The sequence below is a fragment of the Pseudoliparis swirei genome, unplaced genomic scaffold, assembly GCF_029220125.1.
Source record: "Pseudoliparis swirei isolate HS2019 ecotype Mariana Trench unplaced genomic scaffold, NWPU_hadal_v1 hadal_26, whole genome shotgun sequence".
In the NCBI taxonomy this organism is placed as follows: Eukaryota; Metazoa; Chordata; class Actinopteri; order Perciformes; family Liparidae; genus Pseudoliparis; species Pseudoliparis swirei.
In genome coordinates this window covers 1,291,428-1,310,741 of record NW_026613262.1, presented here as the reverse complement: position 1 = coordinate 1,310,741, position 19,314 = coordinate 1,291,428, and the positions used below count along the sequence as shown (strand labels likewise).

Genomic DNA, 19,314 nt, shown 5'->3' with positions numbered 1-19,314 from the left:
TCTCCAGAGGCTCAGCGGGCAAAGTCGCGAGTCCCTCCTCCTGGAGAATCGTCTCGCCTTCAAAATAAAAGCCCCGCTCAGGCGTAGAAGACCAGCTCGGGGATCTGGCCCCCCTGCAGCCCGGTGCCGTTGGTGCTGTCCGAGGAGCACTGGAACTGGAAGGTCACCTTGCCGCACTGCACCTCCGTCACGCCCTCCTGGCCGAAGTAGCTCAGCTCGTTGCCGTCCAGCACCGCGCTGGCGGTGTAGAAGGTGTCGGGCTCGATCTGCACCGGGTAGTCGAACGACACGGCGAAGGTGCTGCTGGAGCCGTCCGAGAAGTACTCGATGACCCGCTGGGCCACGGACACGCCCTGGCGCTTCAGCTCGATCTCGGCGCCGTACTCGGCCGAGCCGCAGCTGGAGCCGTCGAGGCCGAAGCCGGCGACGAAGACGCGCCGGTCCGCCGCGAACTGGATGCTGTCGCAGCGGCCGCGGTACCGCCACTGGTTGCTGCGGTAGGCGCAGGACTGGAAGCGGCGGCAGCGCTGCGGCGCGGCTCGGTGCCGAACAGCAGCGCGGGCTTGTTGGCGGCGGCGTGCCACAGGAAGATGGCGTTGGTCTCGGCGAGCGTGAGCACGCCGGACTGCGCCGCCCCGTCGGCGAAGTCCTCCAGCGCCATGGCGGGCACGCGGATCAGGTAGACGGCCTTCCCCAGCGCCAGGCGCCGGTTCTCCACGGTCGGCGCCAGGTCCCGCCGCTGGCACTCGGCCTCGGCCCAGCTCAGCGCCGCCTCCAACACCGCCGTCTCCTTGGCGTTGAGCGTCTCGCGCCGCAGGATGCTCTCCAGCGTCTGCGCGTCGATGTCGCAGAAGCCCTCGGAGCGCAGCGCCAGCTCGGCCTGCGCGTCGATCACCTCCCAGCAGCGCTGCGTCAGGTCGGGCTCCTCCAACAGGCAGCTCTGGGACAGCAGCACGCAGGCGTTCCTGGCGCTCAGGCTGGTCTCCAGGAAGCCGACGCAGGCCCGGGCCAGGTGGGGCACCGTGTACTTTGTGGCGGGGAGGGGGGTGGCGAGCACGGTGTCGGCGCACAGGTCGATCTCGTCGCAGTAGATGTACCTGAGGGGGGGGGGCGTTACTCGACACAACGGAGGAGGACGCACACCGACTGACCCAGAGGGCGGACCTACTTCAGCATGGCCAGGAACGAGGGGGGCTCCACGTCGGGGATCCGGATCTCCTCCTGATCCTCCGCCAGCTCGCCATAAAACATGGCGTGGAACACGGAGCTGCCGACGGCCAGGACGTACTGACGGAGCAGAGCAACGACACCAGATCACCTCGGACTCACACACAGGGCGGGATTATCAAAGGTGACGAGTTCATCAGGTTGTAACCGTCTAAAGTTGGGATGTTGTCCAGTGTTCAGCGGTTCCAGTCAAACGTAAATAGACATGATTCTCTTCTTCTTCTCGAGGGTCTCACCTTGTGCCCCGGGACCCGCTCCGTGCCGCCGGGCGGCCCGACCACAAAGTGAACGTCTGCCATCGTCTCGTTGTTGAACATGACTGAATTCCTACAGGAAACACAACATGTTGTCTTAAAATATGAAAACTAAGAAGTTATATTGAATATTCCATGTGATGGGAGACGGTCAGATCCTTTACTCGAGTCTAGAAATCCACCATTCCAAGCTCCAAGTATTATCAGAGAAATGTACAGGGTTCTGACACATTGTGACCGATGGATTTCCAGGACTTTAAACCAAATGTCCATGACTGAACTAAAATCTCAGTATAAACATGAAAACTGTTGAAAATGTTGCGTATTGAGAGCTATCGCCGGCTTATTAACTAAGGATGGGTTAAATGCAGAGAACTAATTTCCCCTTGGGAATTAATAAAAGTGTATATTAATTATATTTTGAGCGTCTTTCTTTAAAAAATATATTAATTATTTCAAACTCGGCGTAAATGAACATGTGATTATAACAAATTTCCATGACTTTTCCAAAACTTTTGTGATTACAGGCCTGGAAATGACCATTTTAAAACTCCATGACTTTTCCAGGTTTTCCATGACCGTACGAACCCTGAATGTACTTTAAAGTATTGGAAGTAAAAGTTGCATTATTGTGTTTTATCTAGGAGGAAAAAAGTATCTTCAGTTAAAACATGTAAATAAAAAGATGGAATATCCACAACTCCTAATGAAATGAACTCAAAGTGATGCTCTGTGTGGTGGAATAAATGTTCCGATGCCTTGTGAGAAAATCAAGAGTATTCTAAGCACGGTGGTCTTATCACACTTTATTATATAGTAACAAGTTCACAAATGATCAGAATGTGAGCCAGGTACAAACAAGTGGACAAGTGATTCAACTGGACAAATAAGTCATGGAACAAATAAGTATATCACATCAAACAAGTCATGGAAACACCCAGCTGAGCGGAGCAAAGTCTGTCACTCTCCTTTGTAGGAGACTCGGACTTAATGCTGCCCTCCTCATCGGCTCGTCTCGTTCTTATACACATCGCCGAGACGTACACATTCCAGAGCCCATCTGTTACCACTAAAGAGGAAGTGGAGATCCCTGACGGCTCTGTTTATTCTGCAACCCCCCAACATTTGAGTGACCTTTCCGGTTGGTCCATCACCTCAAGTCATCGGTTTGTGACCTTGCACATGACGCCACACAGGATTAGATTATCCCCCATAGACAGATGGGAGAGACAACTGTTGACACATTTTCTCCTCCAACAATCCTCTCTTTTTGTCATTTTTGACAATTTAACAACTGAAAAATAGTAACAAAATGTTAAACATTCTTCGAGCATACATCCGTGGTGTAGATTCACAAAGATTTCAAAACATCACATCATCAACCTCAAAGAAGTACATACAAAATTGATTATAGTTTGCTAAATCTACTGTGTAAATACATTGCTTGCTTAAACATTGTCCTCAAGCTCATTATCACTATCGGAGCTGTCAAGATACTGTGGAACCCTTTTCCGGACTGGGAGTTCTACCGGTGTGGTCATGTGCTGACCCGATGCGTGAGTTGTAACTATCTTCCGAACACAAATCTTAGAAGCGGTTGTGATTAGGGTGATAGTAATTATAACAAGAATGATGACTGCTATTATCCATACCAATCCCTTGAGAAGAGAAGCTCCCCATGATCCTAACCATGCCTGCATCCCCCCAAAGGGATTCCAGCCATGGTCTTTATGCAACTCCTCAATTCCTCGTTCCGTGTCTGTTATCACATCGTGAACCGCAGAACTTGCATCTGAAATGTAAGTGCAACATTCAGTATTAATGACTTTACATACTCCTCCCTGTGCGGCCAGAACAAGATCTAGAGCCATTCTATTTTGGAGTGCCATGTGTTTGATCTCGTCTATTTCTTTTTGCATGGCAGTGAGTGCTATTGACGTTTTGTTCATGTGCCTCTCTAATATTGTTGAGAGTGTTGCAATCTCCTCTTGACTCCTATAGGTGCCATATGCTGGTAATATCACGCTTAATATCCTTGAACCTAAGGAAATTGCTCGTTTCTGACGTACGTGAGAAGGAGCGAGTTCCTTGGAGTCAGCTCGTCTAATCAAAGGTATAAGATAGGCTAAGTAGCATTTCCTCCAGCGACCTCTTATGGACGTCTCTATTACTGGGACACAGCTATAGGCGATGTTTCCACACTAGATAAGCTTGTTCAGGTAATGACAACTCTTTATTCTCACTAACGTATCTAACCGAATCGTTAGTGCAGTCACTGCTCCCAAGAAATAGCCCCCAAATGCATAGAAATTAATGCAGCGGTTGACCTTGGTCAGGGGATGTACTGGAATGGGTGGTTGTAGGTTAGTGCAATTTCTATTCCTAGGTCTAATCGGAATTAGAGGTTGAGTACAATTATGTCTTGTCCAAGACATATGTGTGACTTTTAGTGTATTAGCCCAAGGTATGCTCTGTACACCTATTTCTAATCGAATAGATGCTGTGTTTGGCTGAAGAGTACACATTGAACTTATCTCCTTACTCCCTACTGTGCAATTAGTTTCAGCAAGAGTCATTTGCATTTGATATCTTAGCCCTTGTTGGGCGTATCTTTTGTAATAGCTTAGTCTAAACAATGCTACTTGATTGGTACCTTCAGTTCTATTTTTATCATTAAATGTTTTCACTGCAAATTGTATAACTTTTCCTTTTTCACCATTATTTCTAACAATGTCCTCTGTGTTGGTGGAAGTGTCTATTGTCGGAGTGTAACAGTGTTCATCATTGCTCACGAATTGACGAGCTATATCAGGCCATCCCATAACGCTCCAGTCGGCTTCCGTGAAGGGAACTGGAATCAGCATAGGAGACCTGGATGAAATGGGCATATGCTGACATATCCAACAATTAGAGACATTACTTTCACCAGCAAACTCTGTCATGATAGTTAGTGCAACGTTGCCATGTTCCTGAGGTGGTGTGCGTGTTGGAAGTTTCTTCAACTCTAAACCTATTTCGCAAGCATATCTCCAATCGATTCGGGTGTAGCTGGCTGGTTTTGTGACGCAGTTGGTAGGTTGACGGCACCAGTATGGTATTTCCCACGTAGCATCGTATTCAGCACTTAACTTAACTGAACATGTGTCCTTCGTCTCACACTGAGTCCTAACGTGTTTTGTACTCAGGGCTGACCAGTAACCTGCAAATGGCCTTTTGAGCTGTAGTATGTATACTGTGCAACTTCCATCTACACATTCCTCTCTTGGACATTTGAAGGTGATTGTCCCTGGCCTCCATGTTCCCTGGTCGAAGCGGGGTCGGCTTGACTGAAATCAAGGGTTGTGGTTTAATTGTATCGTACAGGTGTTCAACTGGTGCTGTATTTGGCTGTGCTTTACTGACCTGCTGGTTAGCCCCTTCACACAACTCCCTCCAGTCACTCGTGCCCCTGTAGGCCGGTTCCTCCTGACACGACCTTGGTTTACTGCACCACAACGGAAACACTATGGAATCATACTCTTCATGCATCCATACAGTACAGACTCTGTCTCTGTACCCTCCCATCACATATTATTCGGCGAAGTTGATTCTCTACATTAACCCAAGTATCATTCTCTATCGAGGAGAGTGAACAATTGTTCGCATCACATTGTTCAGCTGGGCAGTGGAAAACTATTCTCCATTCCTGCCACTTCCTGGAGAGATGGAAAGGGCTAGTATCTTTGCCGTCTATGTTATGTGATTGCAATTTATAGATAAGGAACAAGATAATTGCTATTGTGGTTAGAAAGAGTAGTGAGTGCCTGCTTTTGCTCTGGCTGCATCCATGCTTCTTAAAAGGGGGCCGTGATGCTGGAGATCTTTCTTCCATCGCTGCTGCTTCTTGGGTGGCTACACCTTCGCACATGATTTCGCCTCCTACCACACTGATTTATATATGACAGCTTTGCGGTGTGAGAAACTACGGGCTTGCTCCCCTCCTCTCTCTTCCCAGTCACATAAAATGAGTGAGGTGCTTGGTTACGTCACTGCTAATGGTGCGCTTGTTGGTAGCTTGGCACACTACTTGCTGGAGGAAGGCGCTCGCTTTTCTCACCCTTCCCCTTTAGTCCGGACCCGTCGCAGCTGCTCCTTCTCCTTCTGGGTTTGGGATGCGTTTGCAGTGGCTGGCGTGGACCCACGTTGCTTTTCCTTCCACCTTCACCGCCGTCTCTGTGGTCAGGAGTACTTGGAAGGGACCTGTGTAGCGTCTCTGCTTCCAATGCTTTCTCCTATGATCCTTGATGAGCACCCAGTCTCCTGGTTTCAGGTGATGCTGGATCGCAGTGGCTGGTGAGGGAAGTGCAGCTTTCACCTGTCTGTGAAGTGCTGAGAGTGAGGATGAGAGATTAGCACAATATCTTAGCATGCTGTCTTCATTATGATCAGTCGTCAAAGCGTGTCTTACTGGGCCCAGTCCAGTGCGAGGGGGTCTCCCGAGCACTATCTCAAAAGGGCTGAGGCCATGTTTGTTCCTGATTCGCATGCGCATGTGAAAAAGCACCAGCGGAAGTGCTTTTACCCAAGATAGGCCTGTCTCTTCACAACATTTCGCCAGTTTAGATTTAATGGTACCATTTTCTCGTTCAACCGCACCAGCTGACTGAGGATGATAAGAACAATGATGTCTGATGTTAAAACCTAAATACTGTGAGATTTCCTGCAAAGCCTGGTTAGCAAATCCAGGACCATTGTCACTACTAATGACTCGAGGTATTCCCCACCGGGGAATGATCTCTCTCAGTAGGATCTTTGCCACTGTCCCTGCGTCTTGTTTTGATGTGGGGAAAACTTCCACCCACTTGCTGAACATGCATACTATCACAAGACAGTATTTCTTTCCCTCCGATGGAGTTAACTCAATAAAATCCATCATTAAATGTTCAAAGGTTGTGTATGCAGGAGGGTGACCTTGCTGTGGTATTTTTATTGCCCCAGAGGCATTATTTGCTGCACAGATGACACATTTCCTGCAAAAATCTGCCGCAAAGGTTGAAAACCCTCTGGTGTACCAACTTGCATTTAACGCACTGCACATCCCTCCTTTGCCCACGTGGTCTCTTCCGTGAGACAATTTAGCATAACTGTGGAAGAGATCGCGTGGCAAACAAGGTTTGCTGTCTGGCCCTGTCCAAACTCCGCCCTTTAGGGTGGCACCAGAGCGTTTCCACAGGGAGCGCTCCTGGGCACTGGCGAGAGATTGAAGTGTGGGAAGATCGGCATAAGGACTGGAATCAGTCTGCGTGGAGAGCAGTTGAGTCGCGGGAAAAGGGGCGCCCGATGATGCTGCCGCATTCGCTGTCAGATCTGCTGCTCTGTTTCCTACGGACACAGGGTCAAGAGAAGAGGTGTGAGCTTCACACTTAATCACTGAAACAGCTTTGGGTAACAAAATCGCATCCAGAAGAGCTGCAACCAGGGTGTGGTGTGCAATAGGTTTGCCTGTTGATGTTAAAAACCCCCGATGTCTCCACAGGGATCCAAAATCATGTACCACTCCAAAAGCATAACGTGAATCGGTGTAGATGTTAACCGTTTTACCTTCAGCCAACTTACAAGCTTCTGTGAGTGCAATCAGCTCTGCTGCTTGTGCTGAGAGGTGTGAAGGAAGCTTTCCACAAACCAGTGCTCTGTGTGATGATACTACCGAAAATCCAACCTGCCCGCTACCTGTTGTGGGTGAGCGAGAAGCAGAGCCGTCTACAAATAGCTCAAGATCAGCGTTGGAAAGTGGTGTGTCCGTCAGATCAGGTCTCGGCGTACATGTATGTTGCAAGACTTCGACGCAGTCATGAGGCTCTCCATCTTCTGCAGTTGGAAGAAGTGTAGCAGGGTTAAGGACGTTACAACGTTTCACCGTAATGTTAGGTAATTCCAACAATGTTGTGTGATATCTGAGCCATCTCTGAGCAGAGAGGTGAGAAGTCTTCTGAGCATGTAAGATGTGGGAAACTGCATGCGGGACCATAAGTGTGACCTCAGAATAGCCCACAATGTCACGTGAGGCTAGGATAGCTTTTTCAGCTGCTGCTACTGCCCGCAAACAAAGAGGGAGACCTGCAGCGACAGGGTCAAGTTTTGAGGAGAAATAGGCCACAGGCCTGAGTTTTCCTCCATGCGGCTGACACAAAACAGATGTCATATAACAGTCTTTTTGGTCTATGAATTGAGTATAAGGTAAGTCAGGTCTTGGCAAGCCCAAAGTCGGGGCCTGCGATAAGGAAGTCTTTAAATCCTCAAATGCCTTCTCGGCTTCCTCCGTCCAAGTCAGTTTGTCACGTGCACTAAGGTTTCTACCATGGACCATGGATGAGAGGGATGCCTCTCTTTCTGAGTAATTTGGAATCCACTGTCTGCAATAAGAAGTTGTTCCCAAAAAACTCATCATTTGTTTCTTAGTGTTTGGTTTTGGTAACGATTGAATTGCTGCAATGCGTTTGGGAGAGAGGGATTTGCCCTCCTCTGTGATCACATGTCCCAGATAAGTTACCTTTTTTAGTGCAAATTGAAGCTTCTGCAGACTGGCTTTGTGTCCATTATCTGCCAAATGTTTAAGTAGCGCTACTGTATCAATTTTACAAGCTTCTTCTGATGTGCTGCAAATCATCATGTCATCAACATAATTTAAAAGGGCCGACCCCGCGGGGAGTTGCAAAGTTTGAAGATTTTCGCTAAGCGCTCTGTGGAACACGCCTGGGCTTTCATGATACCCCATAGGACATCTGGTCCAGGTGTATCCACGTCCATTAAACATGAAGCCAAACCAGTGTTGACTTTCTGGGTGAACGGGACAGAGAAAAATGCATTAGCCAAGTCAATAACCGAAAAATGCGTGGCACCAGGTGGCACCAGTGACAAAATTGTGTGTGGGTTTGCCACTTCTGGTGCTCGTTGATAGGTTGCCGCATTCACTGCTTGTAAATCTTGCACAAATCTCCATTCCGTCGGCTGATCTTTGTCGCGAATCTTCTTTACTGGGAAAATTGGTGTGCGCACCGGGGAATCTTGACAAGGAATAATGACGCCTACTTTCAAAAGGGATTCAAAAACTGGTCTTATACCATCGATGGCTTCTTTTTTAAGTGGATACTGTTTTAGGCATGGCCTATAATCTGATTTAGGACTCACTACCAATGGTGCTGCGCCTTTTATGAGCCCCACATCGTATTTGTGTGCAGCCCACAGTGAAGGTGGCACTTTTGACAACTCAGGAATTTGACCTGTTGTCATAATAAGTGGATACAAGCTTGTATGTTCAATGTGTTCTTCTGTGAGCTCTAACGTTCTCCGTACATGTACTGTGTCGGTCAATGCAATTCGAAATACATCACCAATCGCGCTAAATTCGATCCTCGAATCTTCTGCACCCGGTCTAAAGTCCAAGAGGTTGATACGTTGTTGTAGCCACGGACCCAGATCCTGCCATTTCCAGTGTGACGGTTTAGCCAATGATACGTGAGGAGTGGTTCCAAGGAACAGTTTCCCCTGGGATGGAGAGAGAGACACAGACACCGCAGCAGCCTCCTCTGACCAGTAAACATGCTTCAGGTCTAAACTCTCTGTTTCTGCCTGCTGATCATACCATGCTTCCTCGTATATTCTGTCTGGCCCTACGCTCACATGGGATGTACAATGTAATGGCTGCATATAATTTCCTGCTGCAGTACTGTGTGTGCGTGCAAATGAAATAAGATCATGGGTTTTCGGAGCTCCATGGTCTAACATTAGCTCCCACTCGTATGCATACAGAAGTGGATTCGGATTATAGTTCATCATCTGAAATAAAGGAAGTTCAGCTCTTTTTAACACTTTGATGCCTTCTTCTGTTGAAGCTAACCTAATGCCAAAAAAACACATTAGATCTCGCCCCATCAGATTTACTGGGCAGTTTTCCGACACTAGAAAAGAGTGTTTTATCATTTGGTCATCTAACTCACATTTCAATGGAACTGAGCAGCTTTCTAAGACTGCTACGCCGCTAGCTCCCACTGTAAAACTATTCCTGCCACTCTTTTTGGGGGCACTTGGCAAGGAATCTGTTCTTAACACGGAGTTTGTAGCTCCTGAATCAACTAAGAATGTTACAGGGTGGTTAGAAATCATCAATGTTAATTGTGGGAATTTCTTAAAGCCTGGGTTGTTGGCATACATTGTGAAATTTAGTGCGTGTGAAGTGTTGTGCGCTACCTGCTTTCCTGTGGAGAGGCTGTCCATCTCTGGGGTCCGCCCCTCCCTCCCCTCCTTTCAGTCAGACGTGCGGAATGCAGACCCTGTTTGTTTCTCCGGACAATCAGCTTGCCAGTGTCCATGCTTCCCACAGCAATGGCAGATGTCTGGGTCGTAGTCTCTTGTTCTGCGCTTGCCCCCACCTCTTCTTCTTCCCTGACCTCTGGTATGACCTCTCATCTGGCCCCTTCCTCCCCCAAATCTGCCACGGGCGGTTTCCTGGGCTGGCTCTGCTCGGGTGTTAAACATTGCCAGCTGTGCTTCTTCCAGTTTCCTTTGTCTGCCCTCTTTCTTCTGATCATCTCTTCTTTGTGCCCCGTCTTCTGCATGCTCTGCGTGCTGCAGGATGTCGGCAAGTGGGCATGTTTTCCAAGTTACACATGCATTTCTTACCATGTGTACGAGTTCTGGTCTTATTCTGCTCAGAAAATGTTCTTTCAGATGGACCTCATATGGTGTCAGGGGCTGTGCTCCCATTGGATTTGGTCGGTTGAGGCCACTATGAGTGTCAAAGGCTCCTGTCAGGCGTGCCAGGAAGGAACTGCAAGTCTCTTGTGGCCCTTGTGACAAAGAGGTGATATAGGACAAGTTTAGTGTCAAAGGGAACTGTTCTTTTACGGTGTTAATGAGGAAATCAACCGCATCTCGAAAGTTCACATTTTTGGCATCCTCGTAGAGTGGCTCACTCAGGCGGAAAGTCATTCTTGCATTGTTGAAAACATGCTGAATTTTGTGAAAATCATTTGTCAGCACCTTGCCCATCAAACGCCGTAACTCTGACATAGTGGGACGATATTCTCTGACAAATTGCCTAAGATCAGTCTCCCATCTCGTGAGATTGCTTTTAGGATTGCAGACATGAATCATTGCTTCACTTATATCTGCATCTGACCAGGGTCTGAAAACCAGCATCGGGCCTTCTGCTCCCGCCACTTCTATCATTGGCATGAGAGCTGTGGCCTCCCTCCCTTCCTGCGACATGACCCTCCTTTGTTGAGACTGTAGGCGGGTCACGGCCGGTGAGGAGGTCGTCTCGGTGCTTGAGTCTGGCTGCTGTCCTCTTGTCATGTCTGCTGAAACGTGTGCTGCATTTGACTGGGAGGGCTGCTGCACGTAGGCTGGAGGAGCAGGGGGGGGGGCGGAGTCCAGTTCTGGATCCAATGATTTCCTCAGTACCTCAGAAAGACAAGGGTACACAGTATTTTGGTGAATAGTGGAAAGTATGTTAGCATCCTTTACAGGATCGATGTTTTCCAGTGCATTGAATGCTTTCAATCTCTTTCTCTCCCTTCTCTCAGACTCAAATTTCCACTTATTAAATGCTTCCCAGTCAGCCTCAAACTTTACATTCTTCCTCTGCTTTTTCTTTGATAAGGCTGCATGCTGAGCTGTTGCGTTCCTCTCCATTTCCCCCAGTGATACCTCCAACTGTTTTAATTGATTTTCACTCAAACTTCCGTTTGATGGAAAACCAACCTCTATCCATTTTTTCATTTGATCCAAGCTTCCGGGATATCGATCAGACATAAACTTACACAGAGGCGGAAGGACGGGAACCACGTGGCTCTCAACGGTCTCACTCTTACTCTGAGCACTACCCATCTCTAATCATTCGTGTATTACGTAAACAATACACGTGGATGACTAAGCGAGCAAGCGACCGCTGCTACCTCTAAAAACTGCTAACTGTTTTCCCCGAAAAGTGTGCGCCAAACTGGTGCATACACCCCACTAGAGAAACCCAACAGTTTTCAAAACACGTCTGTTAACAACACCTGATTGTGAGGTTTTTTCTTTTAAAAATTTCCCATTTCCATTTTCATGACTTGATTGATCTCAAAATAATCTTAATCTCTCACCGCGTGTTTTTCGTTGTTACTTCAACTGGGTTGGATCGGCAGTCCTGGTCTCCGCAGAACGGCAGCTTCTCACCCTCGGGGAGGAATCATCTATCGTATGGCCTTCTGACCGTCCGTCGGAGTCCAGCGCTGCGCGTCCATCCCATCCTCGTCGCCAATTTGTGGTGGAATAAATGTTCCGATGCCTTGTGAGAAAATCAAGAGTATTCTAAGCACGGTGGTCTTATCACACTTTATTATATAGTAACAAGTTCACAAATGATCAGAATGTGAGCCAGGTACAAACAAGTGGACAAGTGATTCAACTGGACAAATAAGTCATGGAACAAATAAGTATATCACATCAAACAAGTCATGGAAACACCCAGCTGAGCGGAGCAAAGTCTGTCACTCTCCTTTGTAGGAGACTCGGACTTAATGCTGCCCTCCTCATCGGCTCGTCTCGTTCTTATACACATCGCCGAGACGTACACATTCCAGAGTCCATCTGTTGCCACTAAAGAGGAAGTGGAGATCCCTGACGGCTCTGTTTATTCTGCAACCCCCCAACATTTGAGTGACCTTTCCGGTTGGTCCATCACCTCAAGTCATCGGTTTGTGACCTTTTCACATGACCCCACACAGGATTAGATTATCCCCCATAGACAGATGGGAGAGACAACTGTTGACACATTTTCTCCTCCAACACTCTGCATATGTAATCCTCGCTTCCGGTGTCAGACCCACCTCTCCCGGATGGTGGGGAACAGGCCCTGCCAGCTGCTGCCGCCCTGCGCCGCGGTGCTCGTGTTGTTGTTCGTGAGGTTCTGCTGCTGGTGCTGCTGGATGGAGGAGGAGGAGGAGGAAGAGGAGGTGCTGCTGCTCGCTGAGGCGGAGGTGACCAGCTTCTTGGTGGGAAACAGCTCTGCAGCCATTATCTTCCAGTCAGACTGCCGGCCGGGTCATGGCAGCTCCGGGTCCCGGACTCACCTGCCGCCGCTGCCGGTACCGGTACCGGTCGAGTCTGGAGGGAACACCCGAGAAACGAGCTTTGAATTCGGACACCGAGAAGAGCCACACGGCGGCGACGACGCGGGCTCAGCTCACTCTGACGTGCACGCCAACGCTCGTGCAAACTATCAACGTTTTATTAAAAACAAAGAGACAGTTGAAGCACACAAGTCCACTTAAAAGACACACTTTGTTTTCTTTATAAAGTTTGTAACTATTCCTTTACAGTAACTTTGGTTTAAGCGGTTCAATCACTGACAGCTGACACGTCTCTATTGTCTCTGTGTCCTGCAGAGAGGACATTAATCAGCTTTAATACATTACATAACTATTCCTGCCGGCTGTACATGAAACATGGTTTGTCTTCATGAACATCTTCAGGGTTCTACTGTTTCACTTCCGCTTCCTGCAGCTTTACTGTGTTTCATAAGAGCTGCAGGTAAGAGGCGGAGCCACCCTGAAGAGGAGAGCTGCTGCGTCACACTCAGGAAACGAGAGTTAAAGTAACATTATGTAACAATTGTACCTTAAAATAACAGCTTGAAAAAAATTGTGCCGCTACAATGACTTTTAAGATGGCGATTTGCGGCTCCGCCATCGGGGGTCTGTGGGGAAATAACTCCGCTATGTAGGATTCTGGAGCCGCCCGCTCCGGGGCGGATGTACTTCGACCTGCTTTCTGGCAGTGATTACGCAATGTCAGCCACAGTGTGGCACCGTGCGTGCTGGTCGAGGGGGCGTGCCTGTGATTGGCGGAGTAGAGGGGAGGCGGGGTTAAGCTGTCGGAAAAGGGGAGTTAAGGGTGGTTGACGGGAACCGTTGTTGTTGACGTTCGAGCTGCTGAGAGGAGCAGCTGTCTGTGTTGGTGGATGCCCAATAAAGGAGGATTAATAACGTCGTCCCGTCTCCGTGTCATCAGTGCCATAACGTCCGAGACGTTACAGTATATAGGCTGAAAACGCAATCGGTATTAATAATAAAATAACTATATAAGAATAAAACTATGCAGTCATATTTATGTAAAATCTTTGAATATTCTTAGCTTATCGGTTGACATCATTTCTTGGTTCCTGACTTCGTCTGGTCATCAATACAAGTGTATGCGAGGCTGCATCTATCGTAACTGGGTATTTACGACACTGAAGTAAACGTTACATACAGTGAATCCGGAAAGTATTCACAGCGCTTCATTTTTTCCACATTTTGTTATGTTACAGCCTTATTCCAAAATGGATTAAATTCATTATTTTCCTCAACATTCTACACACAAAAACCCAGAATGACAAAGTGAAAACAGTTTTTTGCAAATTTATTAAAAATAAAGAAGGAAAACATAACATGTACATAAGGATTCACAGCCTTTGCTCAATACTTTGTTGAAGCACCTTTGGCAGCAATTACAGCCTCAAGTCTTCTTGGGTCTGATTCCACAAGCGTGGCACACCTGTTTCTGGGCAGTTTCTCCCATTCTTCTTTGCAGAACCTCTCAAGTTCCATCAGGTTGGATGGGGAGCGTCGGTGCACAGCCATTTTCAGATCTCTCCAGAGATGTTCAATGGGGTTCAAGTCGGGGCTCTGGCTGGGCCGCTCCAGGACCTTCACAGAGTCGTCCCAAAGCCACTCCTTTGTTATCTGGGCTGTGTGCTTCGGGGCGTTGTCCTGTTGGAAGATGAACCGTCGCCCCAGTCTGAGGTCCAGAGCGCTTTGGAGCATGTTTTCATCCAGGATGTCTCTGTACGTTGCTGCATTCATCTTTCCCTCAATCCTGACTCGTCTCCCAGTTCCTCCCGCTGAAAAACATCCCCACAGCATGATGCTGCCACCACCGTGCTTCACTGTAGGGATGGTGTTGGCCAGGTGATGAGCAGTGCCTGGTTCCCTCCAGACATGACGCTTGGCATTCAGGCCAAAGAGTTCAATCTGTGTTTCATCAGACCAGAGAATTTGGTTTCCATGGTCTGAGAGTCCTTCAGGTGCTTTTTACTGAGGAGTGGCTTCCGTCTGGCCACTCGACCAAACAGGCCTGATTTGTGGAGTGCTGCAGAGATGGTTGTCCTTCTGGAAGGTTCTCCTCTCTTCATAGAACAACGCTGGAGCTCTGTCAGAGTGACCATCGGGTTCCTGGTCACCTCCCTGACGAAGGCCCTTCTCCCCCGATCGCTCAGTCTGGCTGGGCGGCTCTAGGAAGAGTCCTGGTGGTTCCAAACTTCTTCCATGTCCGGTTGATGGAGGCCACTGTGCTCATTGGGACTTTCAATGCTGCAGAAATCTTTCTGTACCCTTCGCCAGATCTGTGCCTCGATACAATTCTGTCTCGGAGGTCGATAGATAATTCCTTGAACTTCATGGCTTGGTTTATGCTCTGATATGCACTGTCAACTGTGATGCCTTATATAGACAGGTGTGTGCCTTTCTCAATCATGTCCAATCAACTGAATTTAGCACAAGTGGACTCCAATCAAACATCTCAAGGATGATCGGTGGAAACAGGACCTGAGCTACATGTTGAGTGTCATGGCAAAGGCTGTGAATACTTATGTACATGTTATGTTTTCGTTCTTTATTTTTAACAGACTTGCAAAAATGTGCAAAAAACAGGTTTCACTATGTCATTATGGGTTGTTGTGTGTAGAATGTTGAGGAAAATAATGAATTTAATCCATTTTGGAATAAGGCTGTAACATAACAAAATGTGGAAAAAGTGAAGGCCAGAATACTTTCCGGATGCACTGTATATACATTTAATAATTTCATATTACATAATGTATATATATATATATAGAAACATATTAATTTATGTATACATATATCAGTGAGCAAATTATCCTTTTTCCCAATTAATTAATTAACTATTTGTGACAGTCATGCCAAGTTACAAAAGTTCAGATTTTTACAGATTATGTCATTTCTAAGTTTCTTTTCCATCTTCACTTACAGGGAGTTTAAACTTGGCTTTACAGATCCACTAAGTGGGTTTAGGGTTAAGTTGACCCTTAAAAAGAAGCAAGTGTCGCGATATATATTATAAATATACTTTATTCATAAAAGTGACGGATCTCCTTCAAGCAGCAGCGTCGGCGTGGAGGCGTGAACTCACCTGGCTGGCGAAGGCCTCGTTGATTTCAAACACGTCGATATCGGCCACCGTGAGTCCTGGAGGAGGAACGCGTCTCCATCAGCTTTCACAAGCATTAAATACTCATCACTATATTTACTAGCGTTACAACAGAACATCCACTTGGAGAACTTCTGATTTCAGACCCTTTAAATATAACATAGCGGTGGAAGAAGTCAGATCTATTTCTTGAATAAAAGTAAAACTACTTCCAACATTTAAAATGTACCAAAAGTACTGGTGTGGAATGACCTGCTTTAGAATATATTATGTATTTATATATATATATATATATATACACACACACACATTAAAACATTTTTTTTATCTGATGACAATATTTTTTATTATTGTCCAATTGTCAAAAATCGAGTGATTTAAGTATCAAATAAATCAAGTGCAGTAAAAAAATACAATATTTCCCTCTGAGAAATATAAAGTAGTATAAAAGTACTGAAGACTAGTACTTCAGTCTTACCCGCTTGCTCCAGAGCTGCAGGGATGGCGACCGCCGGTCCGATCCCCATCAGGTCCGGGGGGACCCCCACCACCGCGCTGGCCCTCAGGACTCCCAGGACCGGCAGACCCAGAGCCTCGACCGCAGCCCGGCGTCCAATCAGCACGGCCGCTGCCCCGCTCACCTGGCTGGAGTTACCTGAGACAGAACCGTGGGGGCGGGGTTTGAGTCACGGCAGCTGAGAGGGGGAATCGGACTCACTCAGACCCGACGGCCGACCGACCTGCCGTGGTGGTGCCGTCCGGTTTGAAGGCCGGCCTCAGCTTGCTCAGTCCCGCCACAGTCGTCCCCGCCCGGACCCCCTCGTCCCTGGAGACCGTCACCACGCGCTCGCTGCCCTCGGCGTCCTGGACCCGCGTGGTGACCGGAACGATCTCCCGCTCGAACAGACCCAAGCTCTGCGCACGGGCCGCTCTGTGGGGGCGTTTAGAAATATCCACCATAATATTTATATATTACTCATTTATATATATTTATTATATAAATATTTTATATATAATATATACACATATATATATATATATAATTTAAATTATAAATATGTATATAAATATATAAATAAAATAATCTATTCATAAATACATATATAAATACATATAAATATATTTAAATATAGTTATATATTAATTAATTTATATATATACACTACCGTTCAAAAGTTTGGGATCACCCAGACAATTTTGTGTCTTCCATGAAAAATCACACTTTTATTTATCAAATGAATATAAAATATATTCAAGACATTGACAAGGTTAGAAATAATGATTAATATTTGAAATATTAATTTTGTTCTACAAACTTCAAGCTCAAAGGAAGGCCAGTTGTATAGCATATATCACCAGCATAACTGTTTTCAGCTGCGCTAACATAATTGCACAAGGGTTTTCTAATCAGACATTAGTCTTCTAAGGCGATTAGCAAACACAATGTACCATTAGAACACTGGAGTGATAGTTGATGGAAATGGGCCTCTATACACCTCTGGAGATATTTCATTAGAAACCAGACGTTTCCACCTAGAATAGTCATTTACCACATTAACAATGTAGAGAGGGTATTTCTGATTAATTTAATGTTATCTTTATTGAAAAAACAGTGCTTTTCTTTGAAAAATAAAGTCATTTCTAAGTGATCCCAAACTTTTGAACGGTAGTGCATATCATTTTTATATAATATAAATAAGATATATACATTATATAAATAAATACAATATATATATACACATTAAATATATATATATATATATACACATTAAATATATATATATATATAAATAACAAAAAATATATATATACAAATATAATCTATAAATACTTACTAAAAAGAATATATATATAAAAATTGTTTTACTTTTGCTACATTTTCCTGATACTACTGTTAGTTGTAAAAAAATAACGTTCTCTTGCTCACTTTTGCTGCGAGCTGACGGCGTCCTGCTTTTCTCTGGAGACCCCGAATCTCTCTGCGATGTTCTCTGAGGTGATGCTGCACAAACAAACAAACAACATGTGGACCGTACATATTGTTGTTTTATCTATTTAAATAAAACGGGAACTCTGCACTTTAACTGCTTCATTTCAAATTTTAAATTGGCGTCACAGTCCGAACGTCAATGGTGCTCAGCTGGAGCCTTCGGGGGGGGGGGGGTCTGAGGCCTCACCCCATCGGGATCATGCAGTCTCTGGCTCTGTCGACCTCAGTCAGCCTGGAGCTCAAATCTCCTGGATTCCCCATCTCACCCAGAGACATGCTCTCCACACTGAGAGGGAGAGGGAGAGAGATATTCTGGTAAAGAGAAGAAAAAAACCACATGCTTTGATTTGAACCGTTCTGTATTTCACCGACAAATGAAACGTACCCACAGGCGAGGCCGAGGTCAATGGATCCGCTCCTGATGGCTCCTACACACACACACGTATGTATGTATATACCTGTATATTCAAATATATATATATATAAACATATTGATATATACAGGACTGTCTCAGAAAATTAGAATATTGTGATAAAGTTCTTTATTTTCTGTAATGCAATTAAAAGAACAAAAATGTCATGCATTCTGGATTCATTACAAATCAACTGAAATATTGCAAGCCTTTTATTCTTATAATATTGCTGATTATGGCTTACAGCTTAAGAAAACTCTAAAATCCTATCTCATAAAATTTTAATATTTCCTCAGACCAAGTAAAAAAAAGATTTATAACAGCTGAGTGTTTGTCAAGGCTCAGGAAACCCTTGCAGGTGTTTCGAGTTAATTAGACAATTCAAGTGATTTGTTTAATACCCTACTAGTATACTTTTTCATGATATTCTAATATTTAGAGATAGGATATTTGAGTTTTCTTAAGCTGTAAGCCATAATCAGCAATATTAAAAGAATAAAAGACTTGCAATATTTCAGTTGATTTGTAATGAATCCAGAATGCATGACATTTTTGTTTTTTTAATTGCATTACAAAAAATAAAGAACTTTATCACAATATTCTAAATTTCTGAGACAGTCCTGTATATATATTCAAATATATGAATAATATATATATATAATAAATAATATATATAATGAATTAATATATCTAATATATATACACATATATATATATATACACACACACATATATATATATAAATTCTATATAAATAATATATATATGTTTACATATATATTAATACATAAAAAATATGTATAAACATATATATATATATAATGTATATATAATAAATATTTATAAATAATATATATACAATAAATAAATGATATATATATATATCTGTGATGTGAGAGCTTGTACCTGCGATGTTGAACACAGCCTGCAGGCCGGAGGAACATTGCCGGTTGACGGTGTAACACGGCACCGTGTCCGGAAACCCGCTGAAACGAAGACAGAGCTGTGAGACACGCCGCGGCGGGACGGAGGAAGACGAGCGCGTGAATCAGTGATGATGATGAAGAGGAGGAGGAGGAGGAGGAGTCTGACCTGAGAAAGTGAGCCACCCTGGTGTTAAGAATATATATTCTAGTTTAGCATAGCCTAGTATTGTTTGCATAAATATTATGTGTAAGATGGAAAACACTGAATGAGAGTT

General features: G+C 45.4%; 1 long non-coding RNA gene and 1 pseudogene across 1 annotated transcript; both read right to left on the bottom strand.

Annotated features, from left to right (window-relative positions):
• Positions 1-65: 65 nt before the first annotated feature.
• On the bottom strand, positions 66-19,103 carry LOC130191107 (BTB/POZ domain-containing protein 3-like; annotated as a pseudogene).
• On the bottom strand, positions 2,268-6,166 carry LOC130191110 (uncharacterized). The gene is made up of 3 exons (XR_008831117.1): positions 5,578-6,166; positions 4,274-4,372; positions 2,268-3,273 (listed from the first exon to the last, which is right to left on the bottom strand). It is a non-coding gene; the product is annotated as an uncharacterized LOC130191110 (long non-coding RNA).
• Positions 19,104-19,314: the final 211 nt, after the last annotated feature.